The 19,637-nt window shown below is 42.3% G+C and overlaps 1 long non-coding RNA gene across 2 annotated transcripts; it reads right to left on the reverse strand.

Annotated features, from left to right (window-relative positions):
* Positions 1–11,151: 11,151 nt before the first annotated feature.
* Positions 11,152–18,904, reverse strand: LOC308471820. Of its 2 annotated transcripts, none has more exons than XR_013983162.1 (3): positions 18,779–18,904; positions 15,374–15,428; positions 11,152–12,888 (listed from the first exon to the last, which is right to left on the reverse strand). It is a non-coding gene; the product is annotated as an uncharacterized lncRNA (long non-coding RNA). The 2 variants fall into 2 exon arrangements; XR_013983163.1 differs by lacking the exon at positions 11,152–12,888 and adding an exon at positions 13,017–13,142.
* Between the last annotated feature and the right edge of the window lie 733 nt (positions 18,905–19,637).

The following is a 19,637-nucleotide window of genomic DNA, read 5'->3' on the forward strand; positions in this document are numbered from 1 at the left end:
TGTTTTATTCAGAACTAATTCCTTTGAAATGAATAAGGTTCCTTTTATAATGTGAAAAAAATGGTAATATTACTCTTCCCCTCATTTTCCATGCCCTTCAAACAGCCACTACTGGTTTCCTTGTCATCACTGGGCTGTTGTTATTAATATACAGTATCCATAAAACAAAAATTTAAAGTGCAAAATGAATTGGCAAATAAAGCCATAACACCATCCAAGTTAAGATCCGTACAGAAACAGCAGTTCTTTCCCATAGATTGCTAGTGTGTGCACAGGGCCCCAATCCACACACAGTTTACCAGACCCAAGAAATTCTGTTGGCAACACTGCCTGTGGCCTTCAAAATGTTGCAGGACCAAAACTCACTTCAGGATCATGGAAGAAAACTTATTCTTGGCTCACAAATTTGCCTCTAATGTAAAACATTTTGTGTCTACAAAGTTCTTTCAAATTTACTTTTTTGGAACCTAGGAGCGGCTAGGACATCATTAAAAATGTCATCCCTGTGTGTTTTTATTTCTCAAAACAGGCAATTGCTTATTATTATTACTGGACGTATTGCGGATCTCATTCATTGTCTGGCAAAGACACAGGCGAGGGGCCGAAAGGCAGGATATAAATATTTTACTAATAGATGGATAGATAGTACAGTGGAGTAACTATCTTGGTCTCAAAACAATCTGAGACACCACAAATTGCACTCGGAATGGAGCCACCTTATTTATGATTTTGCTAAGCAATATATGTTTATGCTGCGGGCAGCATAACACAGGCATGCCCATAATATAAATCTAAGTCAGTTCCAGGCTGCTTAACTGTTATGGCTTTCAACCAAAGAATCCTTGTGTCTCAAATTCTACAAAAGGGCCAGGGAACTTTAAACACTGAAGTATCAGCCATCTAAGATGATAGTTTGCTCTAGGGGTGTGCAGCAACTTCCAACAAATCCCAAATCCTGAGATAAAGTGGGATTCTGGGCTTCTCCAAGGTGAAGCACGATCTGAGCATGGCACCTTAGGTCAAAGGGATGCACCTCTAAAGCACCTCTGGGTGCTTCAGTGACTTGGACACCAAAGCAGCTACAGGCAAGTGTCTACAAAGAACAGTACTGATATGTCTGACCTTACTTTGTAAGGAATTTTATGGGGAAGGTGGGGCAAATGCCAGGACAAGAGAGGGAGGAGGGAGAACTACATTGTGACTGACAGGTCAAGCTTGTATGGAGACTCCACTGATTTGGGGGAGCAAAGTGAATTCTTGTTTCTCCTCTTCCAAATCGAATTTAAAAATGCCTAGCACGAAACCTACTGGATCAATTGGTCAGCAATTTGGCAGATTTTTTTTACTTAGGGACATCTCTTCCATATCTGCTACTTTCAGACCAAAGGCCCAAAAATCTCTAGAAAAGTTTATATGGTTCCTTTTTTACCCACCTCAACACTGGAAGGAAACTGCTGCTCTGGCAGAATTCGTCACCGCAGGAAGGGGCTACCATGCCTGCAAATTTTAATCAGTTTTGCCTAAAAGATAACATTATAGGCATTTCCTATTTTAAAAAGAAATTAAAATTTAAAGGCAACCAGCACATCACCTGCTGAACATATTTGTCTGGAATTTGGCAAGCTTAATGCACTTTGGAGAAGCCTGCAAATTATATCTGCCTCTGCCAAAGGGGGGATGGGGCTTTAAAAATGCCCATAATGAAGGGAAGAAATGAAACCCCTTTTCCAGTGCTATTTCTTGCTGCATAAGGATGAGCGTGTAGACTTCTCAGTTGGACAAGTTATTAGAAGGATAAAAATTGCAGAAGTCTATGCATGTAGTTAACAGATTGCTGTATCAGGCCTAAGGGGATTTGTGGTCTGATGGCTATTTAAATAGTTCGCACCCCATTTAAATTCCAGCATCTGCTTTCTAATGCAAGTCATTCACACACAGTAGGGGTTTCAACTGATTGATTGATCGATTTTGCTTTGTGGTCATGTTTGTCTTTGCCAAGAAACCTATGTCCTTCCTCATTCCTTAGAATCCGAGATGCACAGTCAACTATCTAACAAATATAGACATTGACAGGAAGTAGTTCTTTTATGCTGAAATATGCAATCCACATTATCTCTTCTTCTCAGCCAGAAAGCCACACAGACTTTTCAGTATATGCAGCTGGAGTCAGTATACAGTGGTACCTCGGGTTACATACGCTTCAGGTTACAGACTCCGCTAACCCGGAAATAGTGCTTCAGGTTAAGAACTTTGCTTCAGGATGAGAACAGAAATCATGCTCCGGCGGCGCGGCGGCAGCAGGAGGCCCCATTAGCTAAAGTGGTGCTTCAGGTTAAGAACAGTTTCAGGTTAAGTACGGACCTCCGGAACAAATTAAGTACTTAATCCGAGGTACCACTGTACATGGGATAAAATAAAGTAAAGGTGGGGTTTTTTGGGGGGGAGTTTGGTTTGTGAATAATTTTCAACTTCACTCTTTTGCTAGCTGTGCTGTTTTATAATCAACCTCCCTTAACTTTTCCAAACATTAATCTGCAAGTCATTCTTGTTGTAAAGAGTGCCAATTTGTCTGGATGGATCTGACCACCTCCTTTCATCTGACCATTAGTGAAGATCCATGAGGCATCCTATTTCAGATATAGCATCGTTATTTATTATTATTACTACTACTACTACTACTACTACTACCATTTATTCCCCGCCCTTTCCCCTAAGGTCCCAGGTTATTACAATCAAAACACAATGTTGATATTAAAACAAAGATTACACAAGATTTTAAAGCAGCTTAAAACAACTACAGAGACTTCTTCAGCTTTGCCCTATTGTTTTCAGTTGTTGATACCCAATGCTGATAGTAATTGGAGCTGTGCTTTATAAATGGGATTAATGTCATCTTTTGTTTGAGTCTCATTCACAGGATGACTTTTCAGATTTTGCCCAGTTCTCTGGCCACTGCAGAGATCGTTTTATCCTAGATTTGTGAAATAAAACTGACATCTCTAGTAAAAGATGGGGTTTTGGTGCAATTGTTTCATTCATGCATTGATAATAATGATAAAATCCTGCACCACTAAACAGACATACAGCAAGTCGCACATTCCAGAGGGTGTGCGTTAGAACAGCATATAAAATAAAATACACTGTACACATCATTTTAAAAGCTTTTGATTATTCTGCTAATGCACATCAACAAATTCTGAAATGGCACACTTCTCGTATTCCCCCTCATCCTGCATGATATCAGCTGCTACCCAACATTCTAAGTGGGAGTCTGAGTTAATCTGTGGACACAAACCCCATTTTTTCATGTTTCAGTAAAAATAATACTGAGCATGGGTAGTTCCTCTTCTTGTTATAAGAAGCATATATGGAGTCCTAAAAACATCTAAGATTAATTGCTGATGTTCCCACAGACATGGCTCCAGAAGCCATCTTTGACAGTAGCGTAAATCTAAAATTATCAATTCCGCTGAGTTCCATGAAGCTGCTCTGGATTTACTGCACCACAACCAAGGTCTGACTCTTCTCCAAGATGTATTGCTTTCAGCTAAATGTGCAGCACACTCTTGTTTAAATATTTTCTGAAACAGTATACTTAGCTTCAGAGGAATAATTACAGCATGGCTGTAATTTATGTGTAAAGGCAAACAGAAGCATCGATGGCCAACGCTGCCTTCCCAGCGTGCACATATTCCGCAAAGCTGTTCTATAAAATGCTCCTTCGACAAAGCTGAAGATTTTCCCATCAAGTGGGAAAATGAATAGATGCTCTGTAATAACAAGGAATGGGCCTGGATGTGATTCAGATGTTCATTCCCGCTTCTCCCCCCTCTGACAAAACTGCATCAACATACACTGTTGCAGCTGTGCAAAATGATTTATATAGTCATCAGGCTTTAAAGTATTAATGCTGGAACTCCTGTCCAGTGGGATCCTCTTGACTGATTTACAATTAATATAGTTCATTTCTGCTGAAACTTGTACACCCCCTCCACCTCTTAACTATGGTCCACATTGGGGCTGTATAAGCAAGAGCAGTGAGTAATGAACCCATCGCTGAACGCAACAGTGAAATTGGGTGGGGAATGGGAAGTGGGTTCACTCTGTACACACTAATTCAATTACAAGATTTTATAACTTTCCTGACGAACTGAAGGTCGGAAGTAGCCTCAAGGGCGGAATGAAGACAAAATCTTATAGATCAGTACTGGGAGGTTTATAAAACTAGCTTCGGTCCATGCAGCTGAGTAGGAGGAAGACTACAGGAATGCTGAAGAGCAGCAGTTAGGGCTCCAGAGGTAGACTTGAGGGGCTAGCTGTGCATTACATGCAAACTCGGGTAACAAAACCCTCCCAGCCACTTATTCTTTAAGCCCCCATATCATCTAAGGCAAGTTTCCTCAAACTCGGCCCTCCAGATGTTTTTGGCCTACAACTCCCATGATCCCTAGCTATAGCAGGACCAGTGGTCAGGGATGATGAGAATTGTAGTCTCAAAACATCTGGAGGGCTGAGGTTGAGGAAACCTGGTCTAAGGGAACATGTTCAGCCTTCTACTGGGTTAGTTTCAGCTACCCAGAATCAAAGAGGAAAGTCAAACATCCACACAACACTTCAAAACATGGGATGGGGCTCAGTGAGTTTGCAAGGGAAGGAAATTCCATCACTGCATCCACATCTTACATGCCCCACAGTTGCCAGGGAGGCAGAAAGCAATATGTCATAGAAGGCCTGGGGTGGTGGGCATGTGTGTGGCATTTGCAGCCCACAGGCCACATTCCTCCATGGGCAACATTCCAGGGGTTGCATGCCAGTGGTGGGCAGAGCAATGCATTTAACCATTGCAGAAGATTGCATTCCAGCCGTGAGAAAGTTAGAGGTTGCTACACACCCACTCACAGATCCCTCCCTCCTCAAACAAGCATCTGGGGCTTTTTAGCTTAGAGAAAACACAGGTGAGAAGTGACATGTTAGAAGTGATAGTGCATAGCACAGAGAAAGTGCATGGAGTAAAGTTGGCCTTTTAAGGAAAGCTGCTTCAATCCATGCAACCTGAACCTGCAATCTGCAAACCCTCCTCTGAAATTCACACATCTCTGAATTTTGCGACGTCGTTCTCCAACCCCAAAATGCACACAAGTGAAAATACCATACCGGAACGAAGAATAGAATTGTAGAGTTGGAAGGGATCCCAAGGGTAATCTAGCCCAATCCCTATGCATTCTCTTAGGGAAAAATTGCTTGCAAAAAACCCACAAAAAACCCACCTTGCACTAGGCAAAACTGTATACAGTGGTGCCTCGCAAGATGAAATTAATCCGTTCCGCGAGTCTCTTCGTCTTGCGGTTTTTTCGTCTTGCGAAGCACGGCTATTAGCGGCTTAGCGGCTATTAACGGCTTAGCGGCTATTAGCGGCTTAGCGGCTTAGCAGCTTTAAGAAAAAGGAAACAAACTCGCAAGAACTCGCAAGACGTTTCGTCTTGCAAAGCAAGCCCATAGGAAAATTCGTCTTGCGGAAAGACTCAAAAAACGGAAAACTCTTTCATCTTGCGAGGCATTCGTCTTGCGGGGCACCACTGTACAAAAGTATGTTTTTTTTAAAAAGGAGAAATGTGCATGGAATTGCATAAAGATTTTCATGTTCCTCACCCTTTTAAAATTGCACTGAGATGATTTACACCAAAAAAAACCCCAAAAAAACCTGAGGTGAGGGAAACCGAAATCATCAGATTTCCCCTATCCTAGTGGAACCAGGGCTGGAACTCGATGCCAGCCTTGAAGGCAGCAAGCCAAGTGGCATCTCAAACCCTGAACCAAAGGGACCTAAACCTCATAGACCCAGCAATCTTTTACTATTCCACTGGGACAAAGTGTAAAAAGTCTGTTAATCTTATTTAAAAATAGCACAGTACAACCAAGTACTGAATGCCAGAGATTGCTATTCTGACTTCAGCAAAAACCAGTGTAAATCCAGAATAGCCTTAATGAAGCCAGTGAAGCTGAGATCACCATTTGGCTGAAAGTCAACAGTCTGATAGCATGCCAGATTCATTACTGCACTCTTTCCCTACGCGCCTGTGTGTTAAGAAAAGAACATGATTTTTTTTCTTTTAAAGAGAGTGTAAATTTCAAGCAGTCTAAAAGTACATTCTGTGATTTTGAAAACAAACAAACAAACCCCTTTGACGTAAAGAAGCACCACGGATTCGACAATATTTTGATTGGGTATATGTGTTTAAAAGTGCCTGTGTACACACACACACACACACACACACACCCTCAACAACTGAGCAAATATATTTGCTTCATGGGGGTGCAGTTTGGAATTTTCTCAATGGCCCATTCAAAGCCTGTCAAGGATACCAGCAGTGAAAGCACACTGTAATGACACTTTTGCAATGTGTGTGTGGCCCTGTGGCCTCTTTACCAGATGGGTGGGGGATAGTATATATGAGACATGGTTTAGCTTGGGGAAAGTAACTGACACCAATTGTTGAAGACCTTGTAGATCAGCAAGCTGCCTCGAAAACTGTGAATATTTGCATGATTTCTTCTCCAACATTTCACCAACGAAAATAGAGGAGGGAGGGAGGGAGGGAGGGAGGGAGGGAGGAGGAGGAGGAGGAGGAGGAGGAGGAGGAGGAGAAGAAGAAGAAGAAGAAGAAGAAGAAGAAGAAGAAGAAGAAGAAGAAGAAGAAGAAGAAGACTATTTTCACCTCACGCCTGACGGGGTTGCCGCAGCCACTCTGGGTGGCTTCCAACATTAATAACATGGCTCAGGGGTCAGATAACTCCATAACCTCCAAAAAATTTACGATGAAAGTAGGAACATCCTACCATACCCTCCAACATTTCTCTGGTGTAAACAGGGACATTCTCTAAGAAAAAACAGGACATTCCGGGATCAAATCAGAAACTGGGACGGCTTCTGTAAATCCAGGACTGTTCCTGGAAAATAGAGGCACCTGAAGGATCTGTTTCAGAAGTGCCCACTTCCAGTCACAAACTTACAATGAACCAGTTGGCTATAATAATGCCTCCCACAGCCATCTTGACGTGTATGGCTAGAATGGTCTTGAGTGCCATTTGTTGTTTGAGATTCACACTGACGTAACAAAAAATCGTACGTCCTTGGTTGTCTAGCTACCCACTTTTGAAGTCTTGAGTCATTTATACCGAGAACCTGTAGCCCAAGAAACCTCCCTATCAGGGGACAACTTACGATTCCAGGAAATAAAATGTGAGCTCTGGCTACCAGAGCAGCTTTAAAATGTAAATGAGCATTGAGCCTTCATAAAGTCTATTTATGCTCCTCTGTTTTAGCACAGTACATGCTTATAGGATTTATTGGGCACTTAGCAGCATGAAAGAGAAGCGTTGGCTTGTTATTTCTGCCAGTCCTTATGGCTATCTGTGACTCAGTGGCCTCGTGGAAAACACAAATATTTTCCAGAAAACAAATAACTGGTTCAAGCTGCAGTTCTCTGAGGGGGAGCGAGCCAGCACAACAGCCTTCATTTATAAAGAGAATGTACTTTTTAAAAGAAAAAGGGGAGAGTATTCAAAATCCATGACTACCCAGTGGCAGAAACGTAATCAGCGCCTCCAACCTACACAACTGAAGTAACGGGATGATGCTTTTGGCTTCTTCACCAGGTAGGAACATTTCTCTGCAAGACTGAAAAGGCAGAATGCAGTGTCATCATTCTGTGCCTCTAGGGACTGGAGTAAGCCAGTGACTATGATGAGAAAGTTTCATGTTCTGGACCTGGAATGCTGTGAATTTGCAAATGAAATCCAGCTCTTTGACTTTACTGAATATTTTTATTTACTGTATCTAAGAAGCATTTGGCTCTGTATGTGGTTCCTTCTCCCATCTTATCCTCACAAGCAGTTGAAAGCTGTTGACTGACCCCAGGTCACCCACTCAGCTTCCTAGCTAAGCGGGGATTTGAACTCAAGACTTGCCAGTCCTTGCCCAGAACTCTAACTACGACTCCGTACCTACTATGCACATGTGATTGTGGGCTGTGACAGGACCTCTTTCCCCTACCATGAGGCAAACCATGCTTTACCAGAAGCTCTAAGAAGTACAGTGGAACCTTGGTTCTTGAACGGCTTGGCTCCTGAACAAATAGGCTCCCGAGCACAGCAAACCCGGAAGTGAGTGTTCTGGTTTGCGAACATTTTTTGGAAGCCGAACATCTGATGTGGCTTCTGCTTGAGTGCAGCAAGCTCCTGCAGCCAATCGGAAGCTGCACCTTGGTTTCGGGAGTCGAATGGGCCCCCGGAACAGATTACCGTAAGTTCAACAACCAAGGTACCACTGTAGTGTCCCCTTCACAAAAAATAAGTTTTCTATGATGAAGTAACCAAAAAAATAAAGAAATATATTTAAAGTATTGAAAGGGGGTGAAAACTCAACTGTTTACCTTATTCCTCTTGCAGACCTACAGTTCACATTGGGGTTTAAAAATCAATTTCTCTTTCCTGGGCACTCAGAGAACTGGGAACCACTCTCAGCAGCCTTGGAGACCTATAGCTGGAACTCTGAAGTAGGGGGGGAAATCAGCGCTATTGCTCTAAACGTAGCCTGGTGGTGATTCTGAAGATAGGCAGCTGTGCTGTAAGTTGAGAGGAATAAAAGTGTTTGGTGCTCACAATAACATTTCATGGTCCCCTTCTTCCACTTTTGTTGTTAGCCTATTGGTGTGAAAGGAATGTGCCTCTTGTATATCCTAATCGGCTTGCTTATTGTGGGACCATGAAGTTTCCTATCTCAAAACGCACATCACATTTCAATTCTGTCACTGGAAGCTGCCTTAAACTGAGTCAGGCCATCGGTCTGCCTAGCACCATATTGCAGATACTGGCCAGCAGTGGCTTTCCAGATTTTCAAGCAGGGGGCATCACCATGCTACTAGGAGATGCCAGGGTTGGAACCACAGAACTTTGCATGGGAAGGGAAAGCGGATGCTCTTCTACCAGGGCCCAAGATGGTGTACAATACATGGGACTTTCAAGTCTGGAAGTGGAGAAAAAACATAAAGAACAGTGATTTCTACATCCTTAGGGAGGGACTACAGCTCACCCACTTGTTCTGCAGCACAGAGTAACTTCTTTGGTTATGCTAATTATGGTGCTCACCTAGTCAGCCAAAGCCATTACCTGGACATTGGTTTGGCAAGCTTGCTGTTATATGTTCTACGGCCACAGATACAGAATCCCCCAAACTGGAAGGGACTCAGGGCATCTTCCATACTGATCCCCCCAACTCATAATGGTATGCCCTCCTTTTTAAAAATAAATAAATAAACCCTGCTTTTAGTGTTGTTTCTACTGTTGCTTTTTAATTGTTGTATGTTGTTGTTTTTAACTTTTGCAAGCTGCTTTGTGTGTTTTTAAACGGAAAAGCATAGTAGGAAGGAAGAAATAAGCCCCAACGAGTGAGATATGTTAAAGTGAGCCATAGTGACTGGCTCCCAAAACACCCAGTGAGCTTTACAGTGCAGCAGGATTTGAACCCAGGTGCTACTCATCTACATATTCCACTGCAACATATTGGCTCTTACTTTCTGGGATTGCTGTAGGAGCATAATTGTTCCCTTCCAACAATTTTACTGATGTAGAACATTATTTCTTTATTATAGGATTGTTGCTTTTAAAAAAACTCACTTTAAATTATGGCTTATTTGCCTTTGAGACATTGCTTGCGCATATGATTTATAGTTTATAGAGGAACCTAGTAGTTTATAGGCAGCTCTCCTAATATTCCATTTGGGGGTTGTTCGTGATCATGTTTGAGAGTTTCAGTAAAGCTGCACTTAAATGTGATGTTCATTCTTTTGCATGAGACTACAATAGCTGAATGTGAAATTCTGAAATTCAATTTGAAAATTCAAAATTTCACAATACAAATGTTCTACTTGATTTTGATTCCAATATTTGAATTTTGCCAATGTAATTGGAACTAAAATTTCAACCTGCATGGTTATTAAGATATCAAGATGAGGCCCTCCCAGTTGCACCACAGTCTGCTGAAGTCACAGAATCATAGAATTGTAGTGTTGGAAAGGACCCTGAGGATCATCTAGTCCAACCCCCTGCAAAGCAGGAATCTCAACTAAAGCATCCATGACAGATGGCCATACAACCTCTGCTTTTAAACCTCCAATGAAGGAGAGTCTACCACCTTCTGAGGGAGTCTGTCTCTCAAGAACTTTTCTGTTATGGTGCCTAATCTGTGGAAACATCTCTCTCTGAAAAAACGCAGACAACAACTCTATTAGGTTTTCAATGCCTCCTGAAAACCCTGTTTGTTTACTCAGGCTTTTGCTGACAAGCCTTTGAAAAATTGCCTGACTTACTGTGGCTCTGCTGTATTTTATTGTACATATTTTAGTCTAATGCATGTGCCTTATTTGAAAGGGGTTTTTGAGTTGCATTGCCCTTTTTTTTGTAGAAAACTATTTTAAATAAATAAACTTCCCCGTGCAATGTCCTGTGGTCAAGACTGCATGTTGGCCATTGAGTTCTGAGTTTTTCACTAAGATTCTCTGTCCAAAACAGAGTTCAATCATACTGTTGTAGGTTTTAAAACATCTCCATATTTGAACACATATGATAGCCAGTGTTTGGTTCTTCTTGCTTTTATGATTCAGAATGATTTTAGCTTAAGAGACTGTGTGATGAAATACTTGGTCTTAAACCAGGGAGAGACTCGGGCTCAAGGTCCCATTCAGCCATGAGGTTCATGGTGTAATCTCAGGCCAGTTCCTATCAACCCCTACCTCACAAGGTGAAATTAAATGGGAGTAGAAGAAGCCCCATGTACCCCACCCTGAGTTCTGTAGAGGAAAGTTGGGATATGAACAAAAGAAATAAATAAGAGCACAATTGTTTATAAGAACATAGATATCTAAAGAACAAAGTTGATGTAGTGTAGTGTTTAAGAGATGAATGAATCAGGAAGTCTCAGGTATAAACCTCACCTGTGCCATCAATTCCTGCTCCATCTGCAGTGCTGGAGTGGGGGATATAATACTTACAAGGTTGGTGTAAGGATTCCAACTATATAATTATGTGAAACATTTGCCAAGATGATGACAACGATTAGAAAAATGTCAAGACATACAATGAATGGTTGGTTGCTATAAAGTGTGATCCATTGTTTGGGAGCCAACCATGAGCACACCCTTTGGACTTCTGTTCATGCAATTTTATGGGTTTAGCAACCCAATGCTGGCTTTGTAGTCAATAAGGGAAGCATTGTAATAATCCCAGCCTCCAAAGATTCACTCAAGCTATAATAATACTGCACCTTTCATCTGACAATCTCACAGCCTTTCCCAAACTGCTCAGTGAAAATCATCCTGGTACCATCATAAACCATGTGGTGATATTTAGTGGGATTTCAGCATTCATCTCCACCCTAAAGACAGAGAAAACTAGGCCTAGGCAGTATATGACCTATACCAAATTGACTATGGGGCTAAAATCTGAGGTGGCATACTTCCATGACAATATTATCACTTCCTAAGCTTACTTCCATTGGTGGCACAGACAGTTATTGGGCAGGTGACAACTAATCTGACACCCAACTATTTCTTTATAGCTGCAATTCTTGATTTATTTAATGCATTTATATCTCACAATTCCACCAAGGAGCTAAAGATGACACACCAAGAACTTCCCCTCCCCATTTTATTTTATCCTGAGATTCCTTTCCACGTGAACTGGCCCTGTGATTACTCCTGTTCCAAATCTCATTCAGGAACCTCTTGGAGGGGGGTTACTGTTGTCTGAACCATTAGTGAGTGGGCCCAAATTTTGAAGATTGGGCCCTAGGTCATATGACTGAGGTGAACAAGCTTTAGAATAGGTGTAAGTGTGTCCTTGCCCTCTCCCACTCCTGCTGTGCCCCTGGAACGCCCCTTTACAGGGACTCAGGCTAGTGTAAATTACATCAACTTAAGTTCTGTCAACTGAACCAGAGTGAGGGACTTATGCTGGTGTCTCTCCAGCTCATCTGGGGTGAGGGATTATGCCAGCATAGGCCTGGGTAGCTGGGAAAGTCTAATGTCCACCACATCCCAACTCTTTTATCCTGGTGGATCTTGGGTTTGGATTATGATGGATTATGCTAAGGCAGTGTTCCCAGTTTATCTTCTTCAAAACCAGTTTAAACAGGTCATGTCCCTAAATTAATTGTGCAGAGAGTACCAAGAACAGAGTTGCGCAAGGTAGCATTAAGACCAAACAATATATAGATTACTGTATGAAATCCTACATTACTATATGAAATTAGGGTGGGTAGGGATTATTGTGTCATCTTGGGCTGATTATCCACCCACATCCTGACCTTTTTCCATTAGTTGCCTACCTGCTTTTTATTACCTTGACGCATAACAACTGCTTGTCCCAAATATGTTATTACGGACAAGCCGAATGGAACATGGAAACTTTGTGACATGGCTGAAAACAGGATTGCAGAGAAAGAGGTGGGAATGAAACCAAGTGACCTCAGTCTGCCGAAATGTGTACAATGCTTCACTTTCAACAGATCTCTCTCAAACGCAAGGTTAAGCAAATAGTTCCAAGGATTCCTGAACTTTTGTTTGCTAGTAGATGAAGGCCGTTTTTCTTTTCTGTCATGATCAATCAAGGTTACAGTGACTCTGTCTTCAAAAGCACAGCTTCTGCCACATTTATGTATGAATTCTGCTCTCATTGATGGTCTTCTAGGACATCGATGTGGCTTTTGTTCATATTGTCAGTTACTGCATAATGGCCACTGGAATCCACACCCAAGTCTTCCCATAGATATTCAAACCAATTGAAGACTGGCTCTACACAAGGGATGAGGAACCTGTGGTCCTCCAGATGTCACTGAACCACGGAAAGAGAAGGGAAGTCATTGACATTTTAAGGTTGTTTAAATGAATATTCTAAATTGTAAAACAGAAAAATTAATATAAATTATTCACACACAAAATAAAATAAAACCTTATACATACCTTTGTTTATGGGTTAGATCTTCAAACATGGTGAGATTAAGGACTGTCTGTGGTTTGTTTTATTGTCTGGATGCTTTGCATTAGGTTAGACAGCTAGACTGTCAGAGAAGCAAACAGAAGCTTTCCCTTTGAAAACACAGAAGCCAGAAGTTATCTGAATCTGCCGCTAGCTCTAATTGGATCTCACATTTCCCTTGTAAGGCAAATAAATTGAAGCATAGAAAAATGTAGTAGCCCTTAAGTAATTTTAGAAACTTAGAAATTAGATGGTAAGTTATTGCTATGACTGGGCAAGGCATAATTTGTCAGTGTTGTAAATTGAAACCCACATCTTTTATATATCCTTTACTTTTAACCTATTAAAAAATAATCACCTTATCAATGAGGACTTCTGGCTCATATTGCTTGTTTCATCACTGTCCCAATTAAATAGAATTGGATCCTGTCTTACATAATAGCCAGTGTTTCCAAATCCATATGAAAAGCAGGTGATGATACCTTGTTTTAAATATATATTGTTTTCCAGTGCTATAGAGTGGAGATAGCATGGGAAGGAACTTACCGTATTTTTTGCTCTATAAGACTCACTTTTTCCCTCCTAAAAAGTAAGGGGAAATGTATGTGCGTCTTATGGAGCGAATGCAGGCTGCGCAGCTATCCCAGAAGCCAGAACAGCAAGAAGGATTGCTGCTTTCACTGCGCAGCGATCCCTCTTGCTGTTCTGGCTTCTGAGATTCAGGATATTCTTTTTCTTGTTTTCCTCCTCCAAAAACTAGGTGCGTCTTGTGGTCCGGTGCGTCTTATAGAGCGAAAAATACGGTAGATGTCAGCTGCCTCTCACATTTAGGCCATCCCACAATCCATTACTGTGGTTTTGATAGCCCCAAGATTGGCCTTTCAACTGGCACCATTTTCTGGCAGGGGTAGGTTCCTCAGTCCTCTCCTTGCAATATCCTGCCCTCAGTTGGGAAGACACACAACACACATCTGCACACTGCCAATGTGTTGGACAATTTTGCTCCTGACTCACTGCTTAGATTCCCAGTATGCTGGCTTGAGAGGGAGAATCATGAGCTGTCACATTAGCTTCTGATGATGATGTCATTGAAAAGTTGGTGGAAACATCCCTCAGAGAATGTTGGGTTTATACCTTAATACAGTCACAAGCTGAACTGTATTAAAGTAGCATTGCTGAGGTGAAAAAATATTTGGTGGGAGTGGGATGAGAGGAAACCCTTTAATTAGGTGTTGAATTCAGGAATAAGGTCAGGCAACTACAGCTCCCATCACCCCCAGCAAGCTTAGTCAATGATCAGGAAGAGTAGAAGTTGTAGTCTGACAACATCTGGGGACCCAATGGTGCAGTGGAGGAACACTGCACTGGAACATATTTTCAATCCTTTCCTATTTACCTAGCAGTCCTTCCACAGCACCCATTTGCAGAGTTGCCATCTTCTCAAGTTGATTGAGGAAGCATCTTCTCAAATTGTGGGGAGTCAGGGGGCAGAGTCAAATGCCCTCTGAACATTGAGGGGGCCCAGCCCCCTCAAAAAATTGAGGAGCCTGAAACTGCCTCAGCCCCTAGGAGCTGGCACCAATGCCCCTTTGATTTCTCTCATTTCCCCTGATATATATATATATCACTTCCCCACCAAAGGGCCTTCAAAGCACTTATCTGGCTAGAAACATGAAATAGAATTTTAGAATCTACTGGTACATTAAAAACAAGCAATAAGTAGACAAGCATTTTAGAAGGCAGAGCAGAAGAAGAAGCAAGTCACAGCAACTCAGCTATCTGTAGGCGTGTTGCATCAAATGAGTGTGCATTCTCTGTATCTCGGTAGTGGAGGCTGGTGCCATGGTAAATGAAACTTAGTCTACAAGATCTGCTCCTGGTTACCCACACTAAAGCTTTATTCATTTCAACACCATGATTTTTTTGGTGCTCAGAATAATTTCATTGTTTACTATTGTTAAACAAGTGGGAATAAGGAATCCTTGCCCCTCTACTTCAAGCCACCCAGAGATCTACTTGTAGGTCAAGATCTATCTTCTGCCTGCCCCTAAACTATTGCATGTATACAAATACTAAGACAGAAGTATGCAGGACGAGCCCATCCATTCTTCATAACTTTGATATGAATGGTCATAGTTAATACACAATCTAAGCTTCTATAGGTTTTCTTCACCCCACTGCTCTAGAGACTGTGCTGGCAGCACCAGGTCCAGCCTTTCCACTGACTCTTTTCCCCATCCAAGCCAAGGATATATTCCTCTGACCTTGCCAGGCAACAGCACTCCCCCAGTTAGAAAGACGCATGCCACATACACTCATGCCAGTAACTTGCACAACTTACTCTTGACAGTTCTGCTGACTTCTTGCCTATGTCCCCAGTACACTGTGCTTGATCCCTGGAGAGGAAGAAATATGAGCACTCACTTTAGCTCCATATTATGTAATTGTGAAAAGCTGATGATAGATCTACTTTAAAAAAGCTAACCCCGCTGAATGTAATGGGAATTACTTCTGTACATGCATGTATAAGATTGCACGGTCACTTCCCCAACCTGGTGCCCTCCAGATGTTTAGTGCTACTACTCCAAAGCACAATTGTGATGGCTGGAGATGATTGGAATTGGAGTCCAAACAAGAAGTTTTAGTCCAAAATATCTGGAAGGCGCCAAGTTGGGGGTGGCTGCTATATACACTTACCTGGGAGTAATTCCCATTGAACTGATTGGGACTGGCTTGCCCTGTACAATTTTCATATGTTGCTTTATGCAGATGACTAAATAATTTACAGTTGAGGGAAGTGTGATTAAGTGGGGGAAGGAATCCCAAAATGTATGTTCAGTTTTCTGTTAGAAAAACTGAAGGCATTTTGGGATAACTAAACATAAAATCGCTGAATAATTGATGCTTTTGAATTATGGTGCTGGAGGAGACTCTTGAGAGTCCCATGGACTGCAAGAAGATCAAACCTATCCATTCTTAAGGAAATCAGCCCTGAGTGCTCAATGGAAGGACAAGTCCTGAAGCTGAGGTTCCAATACTTTGGCCGCCTCATGAGAAGAAAAGACTCCATGGAAAAGTCCCTGATGTTGAGAAAGATTGAGGGCACAAGGAGAAGGGGATGACAGAGGATGAGTTGGTTGGATAGTGGTCTCGAAGCTACCAGCATGAGTTTGACCAAACTGCGGGAGGCAGTGGAAGACAGGAGTGCCTGGCGTGCTCTGGTCCATGAAGAGCCGGACACGACTAAATGACTAAACAACAACAACAAGCATAAAATGTTTTGCATCAACACCAAAGGCTGGAGTTTGCCTTTTTCATAGCTGCCATGCACAGGGGCAACACGTTTCTTGAGCTCTCCATTATGACCTCAAGGCCTCATTGGCCGGTCACCACCACTTCAGATCCCATGAGCATATATGTGAAATAAAGGGGAAAGCTGTCTCCCAGACAGCTTTTAAACCTACATTGTGTCCTGCTGTAATTTCCAGTAGCTCCTTACAGAATTTTGAGACCAGACCTTTCCCACTTGAACCTAGATTTAATGCTACAGTTTCAGATTGAGTAAGGGATTTGGTGCCCTATGCTTGAATCTGAGAGATCTGAGAGAAATCTGGATCTGGATCTGAGAGAAAACGGTTTAATTGACCTATCTCCACTAAAGATTAAACCTTTTCTCCTTAAAACTCAGAGCTCCGTTGAAAAGTGCTACTCGTGTCAATATGAGGGAGGTTCAAGGCTCTACAAGCCCACCTAGTTTTGTGTATGTAGTTCTTGGGTTTTGAGTCTTTTGCTGCTGGTTTCTGCTGGATCATGCATTTGAATAACACACGAGGTCATTTTGTTCAGAGGATATGTAGCTGAAGTTGCTATCTCAGCAAGAGGTGCCTTGAACTTCAATTACCCCTTGGCACAGAGGTTTAATTTGGCAATCACAATTGTTGATCTTTGATTTTTTTATATCTATATAAAAAAGCAGCTGTGTCATTTAAGCTTACTTTCAAAAAGTGGAGCAGATAAATAGCTCAGGAAGACACAGAAGGAGGAAGAGGGACTGAGAAGCCCCTTTAAGCATTCTTTGTTGGGGGCACTTTTCTGCCCAGGAAGTTGGAACTGTCACATAGCTAGGAGAACATATGTCCAGCTCATGTGCAAGGGGCAGGAGAGAACAGATCACACAGCTCCTTGACCACAGAATTGGCCTACTGCCATGAGATGGGAAAGATGCTTGTCACAAAATCAAATAATCTAACATTCAGCATTGCTGTCTTTTTATTTTTTAAAAGGTGAAAATTATTCAGTTTTCTTTTATGGTATATAGTTCTCTTTTATGATTTTGAATGACAAGCCTCTTATTCTGAGTCATGTTCAGCTTTATTCCAGCTAAACTGGGATCTAATGGCTGGTTTCATTATAATGCAGAGTGGAATGATGTGAAAGAAGATAACAAATCTCTCTGGAGGGTTAATTCACCAATTTGTTTGCATGCACAATATTTTCCATCTTAGAATTATCAATCCAACTGCAAATAAAACTAAGAATAAGCCATTGACAAGACCTCCATAAAACAGTAATAATCCATTGTGTGGCAAGGTCCCAAACCCTCCCAGGAAGTGGAATAAAGACACATGAAACAGTATTTTAGGATAATGGGCGAAAAAGGCCACAACTTTATTGGTTACAGAATGTGAGTGGTATTGGCTTAGGCATTGGAAACCACATGACTATATCTGACTCCTGCCCGTCTGCAGGAGTCTTGGAAGGGTTAATCAACAATAGGGGGAGCCCTGCTGATACAGGGGTGAGTCCTCGGCCGTGGGCAGTTTAAATAGCCCATGCCACACCCCCGGACCATCCAAATTGGACGGCCTAAGGAAGACATGGCCAAGGACCATCCAATGGCGCAGGGGCATGGGGAGGGCTTGCTCCCAGCCCGCAACGTCATCTCCACGGGAACGGGAAATGGCTTTATCAATTAAATGAAACTCCCACAGTTGGGGCACCTGCAGCTACAGACCAGGTAGTCCAAGGTACCATCATACATTTAGGGTTTAAATCAAGGAAGCAGAGGGAAAGTCATCCTGTGTGCTGTTCTCTAAAGCATATGTCTATGAATTGTTTTATTTTTAGGTGGGAGAGTTTTAGTCCATTTAAAACTGGCATAAACCTGAATAGCAATGAGAGGAAATAAAATGGGCCATTAGATTTATAGGCATGCAGTTTCTTGGGTTCCTCCCTTTGAGATCATCAAGCACATGCCAGTGATCCAGAGATTGCCCCGCTCCATTGACTGTGCACCCCTGAAAAGTGAGGGATGCCAAACAAGCTCTCTTTATGCTTGGGAAGGTTCAAACCTTTGACTTTGAGGAGGCTCATCGTGACAATACATTTGCCAATCAAGTGGCGGATGAGATATTTAAGCTGCAATTGGGGATTGGGGAAAACTGTAGCCTTCCAATGTTGTTGGACTCTAACTGCCATCATCCCTGACCATTGGCCATGCTGCCTTGGAGTGATGAGAACTGGAGGCCAGCAACATCGGGACAGGTTCCCAATCCCTGCTTTACACACTTACTTAAGAGTAGGGATGGGAGAGAACTTCAGTTCCCATTCAACGGCAAACCTGTCTAAAGTGCACTTTCCAAAACACTATGTGAACCAAAACACAGCCACACTTAGAAATTCACACTTCTTTGGATTTTGCAATGCAGTTCTCTAGCCAGTTAATGTGTACAAAATGGCCGCTCACCCGGTCAGAAGGTTGCGGTTGTGCAGCAGCCTCACGCAACCCCAGAGGGCCAAATGTCTTCGCCGTGTCAGCCAGCCGTTGGAACACCTCCCTGGCCAACCGCCATCCCAAAGTTCAAATGTGCCCTATCAGGGGCAAGCTGAGGGGTGGAGCCTGGAGGGAGATAAAGGCCAACTGCACAACCCTGCTTAACTGTCAGCCCTCCACCCTCCATCTGGAGGCTGAAAATGGATATATACCCAATGCTTGAGCCAAGCCTACCTACATCTGTAATCAGTAAAAGCTGCAGACAGAATGTTGCTGTTTAGGGGGGGCGCTGTGGGTGTATATGCAAATACATATACTAAGGTCAAGTGTTGGGGGGATATGCTTTGCAGAAATGTGTGTCTCAGGCAAAACTGCCTAACAAAAATGTGTGCATTAGGAGAAACCCACACTAAGATGAATTTTTCTTCAAAAAAGAATTTGCAAACTGATGTGGAAATGTGGAGAACGAAATTTAAGATTGAAAAAATAAGAAACAACCATTTTGTTCTGCAAGAAACAAGGAACTCATGTTAAAGTTGATTCATAAATGGTGCTGAACGCCACACAGAGTGTCTTACATGAGTCCTGGTTCCTTGCCAAAGTGTTGGTAGAGGAAGGCAAGCCCTCAGGATGGACTTGCGCATATGGTGGAAATGCCCAGATGCTTTGGGGATACAGTATGCCATGAAACTAGAACTTTTATAACTATGCCAGGTGACACCTTCTCCACTCCTTGTTGTATTTACAGAGGATGACACTACCATGTTGTATAGCAAGAAATTAGTTGGACCCTCTCTTATTGCAGCATGATTCACAGCTGCAAATTTCTGGA

This window comes from Podarcis pityusensis (genome assembly GCF_964106645.2).
Source record: "Podarcis pityusensis genome assembly, chromosome: 2".
In the NCBI taxonomy this organism is placed as follows: Eukaryota; Metazoa; Chordata; class Lepidosauria; order Squamata; family Lacertidae; genus Podarcis; species Podarcis pityusensis.